Here is a 13,544-nt window from a genome sequence, read left to right as displayed (position 1 = left end):
TTTTCACTACATGACCTTGCTGATTATTTTAATTTATACTGATCAAAAAACTAGAACATTTTAAAATTATTTTGACTTGAACTAAATTCGTCGCAGTTTTTATATCTTGGAGGCCCAAACTGGGCAGGAGGCCTGAGTCGCAGGCCACTGTACTGCCTGAGGTCCCACATTGCTCTGAGAGGCACTTGCCAGGGATCCCATCACCTCCTATGTTCCTGAAGGTACTTTTCCAAGGCTGAAGTTCGTATCTCAAGGCCAAACGATGACCTTTGATACTGGAAGTCCATGAGGATCTCCCCAGTCATCCTATCACAGTGCTCCTGACCCACCTAGATTCTTCTCTGGGAGGCAAGGAGATTGTCATGGAGGCAGGAGAGTACCTCTTCCCTTCTCTCACATTTTGCCTGCCAACAAAAGAGGAGGCAGGCCTCATGTCAGGGAGTTGGAATCTCAGAAGTTCAACATTCAAAGAGATTTAAAAGTCAGGAAATATAGGAAAATACTCCCCAGCCTCCCTCACACATGTTTCTTTAGTCCATGCTTGCATACCTCTAGTGATGGGAACCTCACTTCCTCAAGAACAACTTTCCTAACCAGCACAACTTTGCTGGGAAGAAAGAGTTTGCTCTCTTAACAGACCTGGTAATATGTGACTGCCCCATAATGCACTTGTGGCTCCTCGCCCTGTCCTCTGGGCCCCCAGGCCCTGTGAGCTTGCTGCAGGAGACCCCTCAGGATGCTTCCTCCAGCTCACTGAAACTGGTGCCTTCTTGGCCTCCTACTTGCCCTGGGTACACTCAGCCTAGCTCTCGTGTAGGGCCCAGCACCTAAGAATAGGATGGAGAGCCTACGTGTCTTCAGAGAGCACCTGCTGAGCCAGAACTCAGAGAAAAAGTTGTTTTTTGGGCCTGCCCTGGATGAAGCCTGAGGAAACCCAAGTGTCCTACACAAGGGTAGTGGGTCTCCGGTGACTGGAACGCCAGGTGCCCCCAACCCAACTCTATGCTGCTCCTGCCTGGACAGCACTGGACATTCTCAGCCAAAGTTGGAGTCTGGCACTGGCATTTCTATCTGAGACACTTCCTTCTGTTAACCCTTTCTTTCTCTTAAAAAAAAAAAAAAGTCGGGGTGCCTGGGTGGCGCAGTCGGTTAAGCGTCCGACTTCAGCCAGGTCACGATCTCGCAGTCCGTGAGTTCGAGCCCCGCGTTGGGGTCTGGGCTGATGGCTCAGAGCCTGGAGCCTGTTTCAGATTCTGTGTCTCCCTCTCTCTCTGCCCCTCCCCCATTCATGCTCTGTCTCTCTCTGTCCCAAAAATAAATAAACGTTGAAAAAAAAAATTAAAAAAAAAAAAAAAAGATTTAGAGGTGCCTGGGTGGCTCAGTTGGTTGAGCGTCTGACTTCAGGTCATGATCTCATGGTCTGTGAGTTTCAGCCCTGTGTCAGTCTCTGTGCTGATGGCTCGGGGCCTGGAGCCTGTTTCGGATTCTGTGTGTGTGTCTCTCTCTCTGCCCCTCCCCTGTTCTCTCTCTCTCTCTCTAAATAAATAAATAAACAAACAAGCAAAAAAAGGATTTATTTTTAAAAGTAAAAAAAAAAAAGAGGTCTAGAAGATACAGAGATAGCTACTTTTACTAGTTTCTTATAGATTCCCCTAGAGATCTTCTAAGTATTCTCAGCATACTTGTGCTATCCTTGACTTGGGAGTTATCCCCTGGCCTTCCTTGATGTGCAACCCTGGAAGGCAGCCTCTGTTCCCTGATCCCACATATCCTTGGGTGGCCCCTCTCTGCTCCCTCTAAGGTGTGGTGAGTGTATCCCTCCCTCTGCACAAAATGATTTTGTGTGGCATATGGGTTTAAGTATTAATAGTTTAGCTCTTATTTAAATGTATATTAAAGAAAACAGACTAGTACATCCAACCCATCATGTCACATCTTCTTAGAATGGGGTTAAAATTAAATTTTTTTTAAATGTTTATTTATATTTGAGAGAGGGAGACACAGCATGAGCAGGGGAGAGACAGAGAGAGAGGGAGACACAGAGTCTGAAGCCATCAGCACAGAGCTGAAGGTGGGCCTTGAACTAATGAATGGTGAAATCATGACCTGAGCTGAAGCTGGAAGCTTAACTGACTGAGCCACTCATGTGCCCCAGAATTTATTAAAATTAAAAAAATTATTAAAAAAAATTTTTTTATGTTTTATTTTTTGAGAGAGAGAGAGAGACAGAGTAAAAGTGGGAGAGGAGCAGAGAACAAGGGAGACACCTAAACCGAAGCAGGCTCCAGGCTCTGAGCTGTCAGCACAGAGCCTGGTGCAGGGTTCGAACGTGTGATCATGACAGGAGCTGAAGTCAGATGCTTAACCGACTGAGCCACCCAGACAGCCTAAGAATGGCGTTAAAATTTAAAAGTGAGTAGAATTCAAAGTAAATAATAGGCATTTTGTAGATAGTGCACCAGAGGCACATGGACTACTCAGAAGCCTGGAAATGCAGCTGTCATTTATAAAAGGGGCAGGGGTGGGGGTGGGGTGTGGGGAGCCAGGAAAGTGAGACCCCTGCCTAATGCCTGGAAAGAGCGCACCCAGAGGTTGGTAGAGGAAGGAAGAGGCTCTCACACTATGGTTCTCAATCTTGCTGAACATCAGAATCACGTGGAGAGTGTTAAAAATCCCGGTGCTCAGGCTGCGTTCCAGATCAACGGGAGGATGCTAGACAAGCGTCAGAATTCTTTAAGCACCACCAGGGACAGGTGAGTGATTCCCAAAGCTCCCCAGAGTCTCTCCAGGGAACAATATCGCAGGGCCCCTGCCGGCGGGAGGAGCCAAATGCTCCCATTCTGGTGGGATTTATGGGCCTCAGGGTCTCAGCCAAACTGGGGGGAGAGGCTGGTCAGCTTACATAAACTCCGCTCCAGGCTTTAGATTAACAGTTAGCAAGAGGAGACTATTTAAAGCAGGAGGCTGGGAGCACGTGGGAGGCCACGCGTTCTGGCACATGGGCTCAGGACGCAGCAGAAGGCGATGCCCCAAATTCTGATCCTCAAAGTGCCACCCAGGCTAAACAAAAATAGGAGCGGAAGGCAGCGGCCAGACAGCATGGGGGCGTGGAGGAGGCTCTAATTAAAATGCTTAAGGCGCTTGGTGATATTCTTACTTCTCTCCCATCCCTCTGCACTGGTCTTCTCACGAAATTGAAGGTCATTCATAATTTATTAATTCAGCAAATAATTCCTGGGCTGGGTCCTATTCAGGGTGCTGGGGGACAATAACACAAATAATAGCTCACAGTTATTGAACACTGACTTTGTGCCAGATACTGTTCTATCTATGCACTTTGCATCTAGTAACTCACTGGGTCTCACACAATTACTGTGAAGGAACTGATGCACAGAGAGGTTAAATAACTTGGTCACGTTCTCACTAGTATGGTGTGGCTGCTGTGTGATCAAGACAGCTCTCCTTCCTTTGAGAAGCTCACAGTCTAGTGGAGTGACAGACCTGAGAAACATACGTAACTGGGGACTCACAAGAGATAAAGCGCACCTCTGTCTGGGAGGGGTAGGGGAGGACAGCCCCTTGAAATGGGTTCTAAAGGCCGACTAAGAGTTAGCCAGGCTTAGGGGCACCTGGGTGGCTCAGCTGGCTGAGCTTCTGTCTTCGGCTCAGGTCATGATCTTGCGGTTCATGAGTTCGAGTCCCGCATCAGGCTCGCTGATGTCAGCCTGTCAGTACAGAGTCCGCTTCGGATCCTCTGTCCCCCTCTCTCTGCCCCTCCCCTACTTGCACTCTCCCCCAAATAAATATTTAAAAAAAAAAAAAAAGGAGCTAGCCAGGCTTAGAAGGGGTAGGAGAAGAGGGAAGGGTACTTCAGGCAGAGGGAACGGTATGTGCAAAGATGAGGAGGCAAGAAAACAGCACAATTTACGCCATAAGTAAAAAGCAGTCTGATACGAGTGTGGGATAGATACTACTCACCGCTTTAAGACTGTGCCTGGAACAGGCCAGGAGTGGCACCCTGCAGGAGGCTGGGAAGTGTGCCTGAGGTCCTGAATTCAAGGTTCTCAGTTTCATGAAATAGCCAGTGTGCTTTCAGGGCGAGGGAAGGGAGACCTGGGTGTTCTCTGTGTTAGCTCTGTCGGGAGACATAGCCCAGGGAGGAGGGGGCCCCTGGAGGCACCAAACGGTTGGTCTGCCTTGTTTCTCATGTCAGCTTATTCAAGAGGAACCGCTGGTTTTCCAGATGACCTGTGCCCAGCTTGGGCCCTGCCCAGGTACATACTCGGAGTGGGGAAAAGACGATCTGAGTGAGCTTTTTAGCTGGGAGGACCCAGCCTTCTGTGCTGGCTCTATGAGCCACTTACCATCTGGGACCCTCTGCTTCCTGGGGAGCAAAATGGTGACTAACATCCACCTCGCAGGGTCATCATCATACTCAGGATAAAGCTAGGGGTCTGTGCTAGACTGAGTACAAAGATATCCATAATGCACTGCGTTATGGAGCCTCAAAATTCCTATGCTGTAGTTCTAAGTCCCAGGACCTCAGAATGTGACTGTATTTGGAGATAGGGTTTTTAAAGAGGTGATTAAGTTAAAATGAGGTCATCAGAGTGAATCTAATCCAATATAGTGTCTTTATAAGAAAAGGAAATTAGGACACAAATATGCACAGAGGGAAGACCATGTGAAGACACAGAGAAAATGTGGCCACCTACAAGCCAAGGAGAGGGGTCTCAGAAGAAACCAATCCTGCCAGCACCTGGATCTTGAATCCCAGCCTCCAGAACTGTGAGGAAACAAATTTCTGTTGTTTCAGTCATCCAGTCTGCGGTACGTTGTTATGGCGGCCTACAAACTGACACCTACCTCTTGGTGCTTCCTCCCAGAAAGAGATGGGTCCATTTCTTCATCCTTGGATCTAGGCTGCTCTTGTGACCTGCTTTGGCCAATAGAAGGCTTAAAAGGCAGCGGAAGTGACCGTGTTATGGTTCTGAACTTAGGCCTCAAGAGACCTTGCATGCTTCTAATGGCTGTCTTTTTGTGAACAAGCCTAGACTGGTCTGCTAGAAGCTGGCAGACCACGTGGAGCAGAATTCATCGATCCCAGTCAAAGTTGTGCTAAACCATTCAATCCCCAAACATGTGAGAGAGTCCTGCTAAGATCAGCAGGGCTGCCCACCTGGTCCCTGGCTGATTTTGAATGTAAGAGAGGGCCCAACCAAGACCAGAAGAATTGCCCAGCTGGCATGTGGACTGCGGAGCAAAAATAAATGCTCATGTCACTGAGTTTAGTGGTTTGTTTGAAGCCACTGAGTTTAGGAGTGTTTGTTACACAGCAATAGCTAACTGGCAGAGCTTCTGTAACGAGGGGAGCTCCCTCCCCAAACCAGCCTCCCAGCATTCAGTCCGTGTGGCCCAGTGCCTGTCCAGAGATGCTTTGCACCACTGATTTTGAGGGGCTTTCCAGGACTGGACACAGCACCTTTAGAGAAGGAAGACTCTAAGGAGGTGAGAGGCCAGTGGGAGTGTGACGGGTTGCTCAGGGGTGGGGCCCAGCTGGCTTTTAAATCTCGCATGAAAATCCTGGACTCAGCACCAAATTCTGTAGCGTGAGATCAAGGAAATTACCTGAACCAGAGACTGAGGCAGGGGAGGGCGATTCTGCCAAGGAATGGAGATGTTACTAGTAGGAAGAGGGTGTATGCCAGCCAAGGAAAGAGCCAGAGATGTCTGCTCAACAGTGATAATGATGATGATGTAGAGAGGGGACAAAGGTGAGGAGCGGGGGAGATTTGGCTATGTAGAGTCAGGTGGAAAGGAGCCTTAAACACTTAGGGGAAGCCCTGGCCTCTCCTAGATTCTTCTCTCTCTCTTTTTTTTCCAACACTTTTGGGGTCTTCTGCTCCTCACAAGTTCACTGTGATTAACCATGTGATTAACCATTAACAACCAGGGCTGTCTGATCTGCGGGGCAGATCAGAGAACTGGCGAGAAGCTCAGACTTAAAGACGGTTGGGACAAGTTGTGTCCTCCTGATTCAGAGACAGAGAGAGATGCTGAGGCTGAGAGATTTCCGCCGCTATCTTTTCCAATCCCCTGGGCTGAGGTACACACGGTTGATACCTGGGGTGGTGTCTCACCAACCTGGCAAAGTTGGTGACTTGACAGGCTGGCAGAGGTTCAGCCTAAGACTTTCAGGGAGTAGAGACTTTGGGAAACTCTCTGAGGCAGAAACAGCCAGCTGTCCACTAGAGACGTGCACTTCTCTACTGTGGCGTGTAGCTGCTGGGAAGTAGCCGCCCAGCTGGGCTGACAGTCTCCGGCCCTCCTTGCAGCTGGGAGGGACCATGTGACTGGTTCTTGCCAGTGAAGGTACGAGAGAGTCATGTGAGCTGCTTCTGGCTCAGGTGGTTTAGAAGTGGGTGTACTTTCTCCATTCTCTGTTCTGTCATCTCCTGGCTGGACATGAACTCCAAGGTGACCTTGGAAGCCAGACACTGAAGCCAGCATGGCTTTATTGTCTACAGTCTCCAAGGGAATGGATGACTGCCTGGAGAGAGTTCTCCTCTACGTCCTTCTTCCCCCACTGGCCCTACTGACCAGGAAAACCCGCCTTGGCCATTATGTGTTATTATGGCACCACATTCTGGGGGTGGTTTGTTCCAGCAACTAGTATTACCTTCCCTAGGAGAGGATCCATGGTTTCATGAGAATAACGACAACAGCTGGCCTTTATTGACTGCCTGTTGTACATCAGAAACCACAGGACTTGTGTCAGATGCACAGTCTCTGTCCTCACCACAGCTTGGAGAAGTGTGGGCTCCTGTCATCTCCACTTTACAGACATGGAAATGGTGGCTGAGAGAGATTCACCAACCTGCTCAAGATACACATTGGTTCACTGAGTCCTTCAACACACATTTACCGTGGGCCTGTTATGGGCCAGCACAGTTTGAGGCTGGGGATACCAGTAGTAAATGAGACAAAATTCCTACCCTCCTCCCAGCTGGCATCCCAGGAGCAGGAAGGCAGTCAGTCAACTCCGGCACATGTTCCTAAGAGAGAGAGAAAACAAACACAGGGTAGGGGCACAGAGAGTAAAGGGGCAATGATGCTGGTGAACAGCCAGGAACAGGGGGAGGCGAGTGAGGCTCCCAGAGTGCAAAAAAGGTGGCCAGTGCTTGCACGGGCCTGGGAGTGAGTGCCCCTTAAATCCTGCAACCTGGATACTTCACTTGCCTCTCCTGGTCCCAGCTTTGGCCTGGGGTGTGTTATTTTGATAGTGCAGTCAGGGAAGAGGTGACATGTGCACAGATGTGAAGGAGAAAGGCAGTTAGGAACCTGGGAGAAGAGTGTTCTGGGCACAGGACCAGCAAGTGCAGATGCCCAGAGGTGGAACATCCTCTGTCTGGGAACAGCAGCCAAGGAGGCCACCTTGCCTGCATACCCGGGGTGAGGGAGGGTGGCAACAGATGAGTCTGAGGGGCACTGGGGTCAGGTCATGCAGAGCCCTGTGGACCATTGTGAGGACTTCGGCGGGAGCCATCGGAGGGTGCTAAGCAGAGGAAGGACATAATCTGACTTTGGTCCAGTAGGAGCCCCCTGTCTGCCTGGGGAGCAGAGGCTGCAGGGATGGATGGGGTAAGAGCAGAGGCAGGGGCTTCAGGGAGGAGGCGAGTCACCCAGGTGAGAGATGCCTGGGTAGTGGCAAGACGGCTGAAAATGGGCCTATTGTAGATCCATTTCAAAGTAAAAGCCAAAAGGATCTGCTGATGAATTAGAACCGAAGTGTGAGAGAGAGGGGTCAAAGATGACCTCAATCAAGGTCTTTGTGGGGAGCACGTGGCTGAACAGAGGCGCCGCTTACTGTAATTAAAGGGCTGTGGAAGGAGCTGGTTTGGGCTGGGGTCCAGGAGAGAAAAGAACCCATGAGCTCTATTGAAGGCCGAAGGCCAGTCCAGAATATGGCTGTGTGTGGTGCCATCTGAGTTCCACACTATCACCAGCTGCTCTGTCGAGCCCCTGCAAGAGGAAGGGGCCTCAAATTCAGCAGTGCAGGAGCTTGGTGGGGGAACTGACACTCCCACCCCACAGGGCTGAGGTCCTCACCCTCCTGTGCGGGACAGCAGGAGGGAGACTCAGAAAACATCCAGCAGGAACTAGCAGAACTAAGTTGACTTTGAAAACCTGGGGAGTCTGCAGTGCTCTCACGTGCTCCTGTGGTGCCCCCTGGTGGCTGACTCGGCTCATCACAACCCTCGGCTCACCCTACTGCAGAGCCCTCCACCTCCAGCTCCCCATCCCAGGGGCGACAGCTGTTAGAATTTGTGCTTCCTTTCAGAGACACAGCAGGAATCCTTCCAGCCCATACTTGTCGACTCATTGAAGGTTCAGTATGTGCCAAGCACACTAGACATTTTTACCGTCTGAATCTCTTCTCAGTACAGAAGCCAGAGGTCAGATCCTGTCCCTCTCCTACTCCAAACCTTTCCCTGGCACCCACCTCACTCAGAGTAAAGGCCTAAGGTCCCTATGATAGCCATGACCTGCCCTCTCCCCTTGAGTTCTCAGACCAATTCCTCTCTCTCCCTCACCCCCTCTGTTCCAGCCACATTGGCCTCATTACTTTTTTTTTTATTATTGTGGTAAAATATACATATTTATCATTTTAACCATTCATAAACGTACAATGCAGTGGCATTAAATACATTCATGGTGCAGTGTAGCTAGCACCATTCTCTCTGCCCAAAGCCTTTCATCATCCGCAGTAAAAACTCTGTACCAGAGAAACAGCAACTCCCCTTCTTCCCCTCCCCCCAGTCCCTGGTAACCTCTGTTCAACTTTTTGTCTCTATGAACTTGCTTATTCTAGGGATCTCGTGTAAATGGAACAATATAGTATTTGTCCTTCTGCATCTGCCTTATTTCACTAAGCATAAAGGAAAAGGTCCATCCATGTTGTAGCATATACCAAAATTTCATTCCTTTTTATGGCTACATAATATTCCACTGTATGGGCAGAACATACATTTTGTCTATCCATTCATCTGTTGATGGACACTTGGGTTGTTCCTACCTTTGGGCTCTTGTGAATAGTGCTGCTATGACATGGGTGTTGGCCTCATTACTTTTTCCTCAATCCGCCAGGCATACCCCTGCCTTGAGGACTTTGCACTGGCTGTTCCCTCTGCATGGAATGTTCTTCCCCAAGAGATCCACATGGCTCATTCCTCACAGCCCTCAGGTCTTTGTTCAAATGGTGCCTTCTTCGTGAGACCTGCTCTGTTCACCCTACTAAATACTACAAGCCAGCACTCCCCCTCCTATGTTTTCTTTTCTCTATAGCACTCACTTTCTAACATACTATATAATGTAATTTTTTAGTATATCCATCATGTAGTGTCTAAGTCTCTCCACTAGAATGTCAACTCCCTAACGGCAAGAATTGTTGCCTGTTTGGTTTATCTTAGGCTCCCATGTAGGCAGGTGCTTAATACAGAGTTGGTTGAGCAAACTTAAAATCGCAAGTGTAAGTCAACTGCTAGTTACACATTTTAAACTGGAGTCACGAGCCTAATGTGTTAGACGCTTCACATGCCAGATTCTCTTAAATGCCCTAAATACTGAACATACCACATATACATGGATTCTTTCAAATCTGGGTTGGAATTGGGATAACCTCTCAACTAGCCAAGCACACATATATCCGGAGATTTAGGTCAGAAGAATGAGATTTGAAGCTGCAGATAAGCAGCCTGATTTTTCTCTTGAAAAATCTGAGACTTCACTCTTGTCCCCGGCCCTGGGACTCCTGTACAGGCTGTGGATAGCACAGTTGAGGGGGGTTGAGAGGGAGCAGAAATCCAGTCCCTGCCCCACTCACCAAGTGCAGGGCTTGAGTCCTGGCACAGGACTCATCTGTTGGGGGGGGGGGGGCTCTTTCCCATCCACCAAAGGCCCCTATGGCTGGTGGTGGCTCTGCTTTATCAAAGGAGATGCCAGCCTACAACCTGTAGATGGGTGGCTGTGCAGCTCACGAGCCCCCCAGCCAAGACGTCCATGTGCGTCCCACTTTGCGGTCTGTGAGGCTGCCACTGCCCACCTCCAGCCTCCCTGGATCAGTGAATGTAGCTACTTGATTCTCTTCTGAGTTCCCACCTGGCAGGGCCGTGACTCTCATGGATGTTTCCATGACACCAGATTGGATCCGCACACTTCCTATGGCACTGACCCAGCTTTACATAATTGCCAAGGCATTGGAACCACACCTCTCCTCCTTTATCTTTAACATTGACAGAGTCCTTCCTATGTGCCCAGCACTTACTGAGCACTTTCCAAATAGTATCTTATTTAATCCTCCGGCCTAGGAGGGAGGTATTATTATCCTAGTTTACTGATGAAGAAACTAAAGCTCAGAGAATTTAAGTCACCTGCCTGGGATCACACCGCTATGGGGCTGGGAAGCCCAGAGTCTGTGCTTATAACCACAATGCTTTGCCATCTCTTAATTTTTTGCTTGTCCTTCTTGTCTCTCATTCCCTACTGGTTTCCATCTCTTTCTTCCCCTTTCTTCCCTCTTCCCCTCTCTTCTTTCCTCCATTCTCTGCTTCCTTCCTTACCAAGCCTGAACGGGTGCCACCTGCCCAGCTTGGCTCACCCTCTGCCAATTCTGCAGACCAGGCTCTGTCTCCCACGGCCTAGCCAGTCCTTTCCTCATTAATCTCATCTTCCTGTGCCAGCAGATGGGGTGTGCCAACCTGTACCCCTTCAACCTGCCTGCTCATCACCACAGCAGCAGCTGGCAGAGGCCGGTGGAACTGGGGTCTGGGCCAGCCTGAAGGGAAGCCAGATCTTTGGGGAGTTACATGACATGCTGCACACTTTCTTCTGATGTATGCTTACCACATCATGATTTCCCTTTCATGCTCAGTTGTTTTTTTTTTAAGTTTATTTTTATTTATTTTGAGAGCAAGAGAGCAACAGGGGAGGGGCAGAGAGAGAGGGAGACAGAACCCCACGAACTCTGAGATCATGACCTGAGCTGAAGTCGAGTCGGATGCTTAACCGACTGAGCCACCCAGGTGCCCTCTGCTCTGGGGTTTTTAATATGATGCCAAGACACCTTGTGCTGCTTGGGATAGACTTAGACAATAAGGGGCCGGAAAGAGAGAGACAGAGCTAGAGAGCGGGAGAACCATGAGGTGGCAAAGAGATCCAGCTTCCACCCTTAGAAGCAGCTCCCTACAGTGTTGGGAACAATGTTCAAAGCATGAATGAACTTTTTTAAGTTTCTCAAAGGACACATGTTCTTACCCATGATTATGTCTTTGCATCTGCTGTTCCCTGGCCTGGAAGGCCTTTCATGATCATTTTTACCAGAGGGCTCTGCTTATGTGTTGCTGCCTTTGGGAAACTTCCCTGAACTCCCATGGGGCATTTCAGCAGCCCCCACTTTGATGCCACAGCATCTGCATACGTGTGCACACTTCCCTCTCTCCCTCTCTCTCTCTATTTTTAACTAACTGGCTGGTGTATGTATCCTCGGCCAGCTATGGCCTCCTCCAAGACTGAGAGACCATCCTGCCTTATTCTCCTCACATCTTCCATCTCCATGCCCGGTACATGGTTGGTGCCTGAAAAATGCCGAGAGATGCAGTATAGCTCAGAAACCAGGACTTCACAGAGGAAGAAAAAGTGGGGGTTGTGAAAGGCAATAGGTCTCTGGGTTTAGTTAGCACTTACCAACTGTGTGACCTTGGGCAAATCGCTGAATCTTTCTGGGCCTCAGATTCCTGACTTGTAAAATGGGGACAGTATTAGCTGGTAGCACATAGTGTTGTATGACAATTAAACAAGTCACAATGTGTAAAGCACATAGAACAATGACTGGCACGTGTGAATCACTCAGTAAATATTAGTCATTATTATTACTGATGTGGAAATAGTAATAGAGTTACCCAAGGGATTTGAATAATGAAAATTTTTTTAAATGTTTATTTATTTTTGAGAGAGAGAGAGTGAGTGGGGGGGGAGCAGAGAGAGAGAGAGGGAGACACAGAATCCGAAGCAGGCTCCAGGCTTTGAGCTGTCAGCACAGGGTCCGATGCAGGGCTCAAATTTATGGACCATGAGATCATGACCTGAGCTGAATTCAGACGCTTAACCAACTGAGACACCCAGGCACCCCTGAAAATGTTCTTGATAAACTATAAAGTATACAATAAGTTATTTGCCATCATCACTCTTAAAAACACCAATAGAACAGCAGTGGCCCATCCATCATGATTTCCAGAATTAATTCACAACCTGAAGGCCACATTGCCACTGTGGTTTTTTTAGCAAATAAAATGGTGAATGTGACACCTGGCTTTTGTAAATGGTAGAATGACAGGCAAAATCATAATGGTTTAACAAAAGATCCATCGCCTGACTCCAAATATAGTCTTGCCCACAAGAGTGTCCTGTTCTGGGATTTATATGGTCCCAGACACTTAATATGGTGTTTTCATTTCCCAAGTCCTGGCTACCAGGATCCAAGGAAGAGGCCGGCAACAGAGAGGCAAAGCTTGGTCTCTTGTTTTACTTCTGAGAGGTTGGCAAGGTCTCTTTCTCGTCTGTGTCAATGTGCAAAGAGAAGTCACTGTCCATTCCTGCTAACCCTGTAAAGTTAAAAAAAAAAAATTGGTCATCAGGTTGAAACAAGTAGAAGAGCTTGCAAGTCTTTGGAACTCATTTTATCTGTACAGATGAGAAACCTGAGGCCAAGAGAGGGAAGGGAACTATTCAAAATCACAAAGTAAAGTGTGGCCAGGGTTAGAACCTAGGCCTCTGCATGGCTAGCTCACTGCCCTTTCACTGGCCATTGCCTTTCACTCAGTGATCTCTGTGCTGGGAGCCCTGTGTCCTTAAATGGAAGGTGCTGGAGGCCCAGTGCTAATCACAGAAGCAGTGCTCCTGTCCAAAGCCAGGTGTTAAACACTTACACACACACACATATACACACACACACACACTCACTCCCACATATACATCATCTCACTCAATATTCGTAACTCTATAAAGTGGAAACTATTATTTTCATTCCATTTTATAGATGGTGATACCAGGAGGCAAAGGAGTCAAGTACCACTCCTGGAACATGAACTCAAGCCGCCTTCTGACCCCAAAGCCCAGGATCTTCCCATAATGCTCTGCAGCTCTTCTTCCGGAGCCCAGGACATTGCTGAAGGCCAGCCCTTGTGCAGGACACAAAGCAAACAGCTTCCCAGGACTGGGATGAAGTTCTGTCTCTATATACCCTGTATTACCTAGTACAATGCAGGGCACAGAGTAGGTGCTGAGTGATCATCCTTTTTTTTTTTTTTTTTTAATTCAGGTATAATTGACATATAGATGTCAGTATATATATATATTTTTTTCAACGTTTATTTATTTTTTTTGGGACAGAGAGAGACAGAGCATGAACGGGGGAGGGGCAGAGAGAGAGGGAAACACAGAATCGGAAACAGGCTCCAGCCATCAGCCCAGAGCCTGACGCGGGGCTC

At 48.5% G+C, this 13,544-nt stretch overlaps 1 long non-coding RNA gene across 1 annotated transcript in view; it reads right to left on the bottom strand.

Annotated features, from left to right (window-relative positions):
- Positions 1-12,259: 12,259 nt before the first annotated feature.
- LOC121041227 (uncharacterized) overlaps positions 12,260-13,544 on the bottom strand; it is a 2,523-nt gene continuing 1,238 nt past the window's right edge. The window contains exon 2 of the long non-coding RNA XR_005795626.1: positions 12,260-12,659. This is a non-coding gene — a long non-coding RNA (uncharacterized LOC121041227). The remainder of the gene's footprint in view (positions 12,660-13,544) is intronic.

Source organism: Herpailurus yagouaroundi, unplaced genomic scaffold (genome assembly GCF_014898765.1).
Source record: "Herpailurus yagouaroundi ecotype Mexico unplaced genomic scaffold, PumYag 183, whole genome shotgun sequence".
Lineage (NCBI taxonomy): Eukaryota > Metazoa > Chordata > Mammalia > Carnivora > Felidae > Herpailurus > Herpailurus yagouaroundi.
Note: the sequence above shows the minus strand (reverse complement) of the source record. Positions and strands in the feature narration are given on the sequence as shown.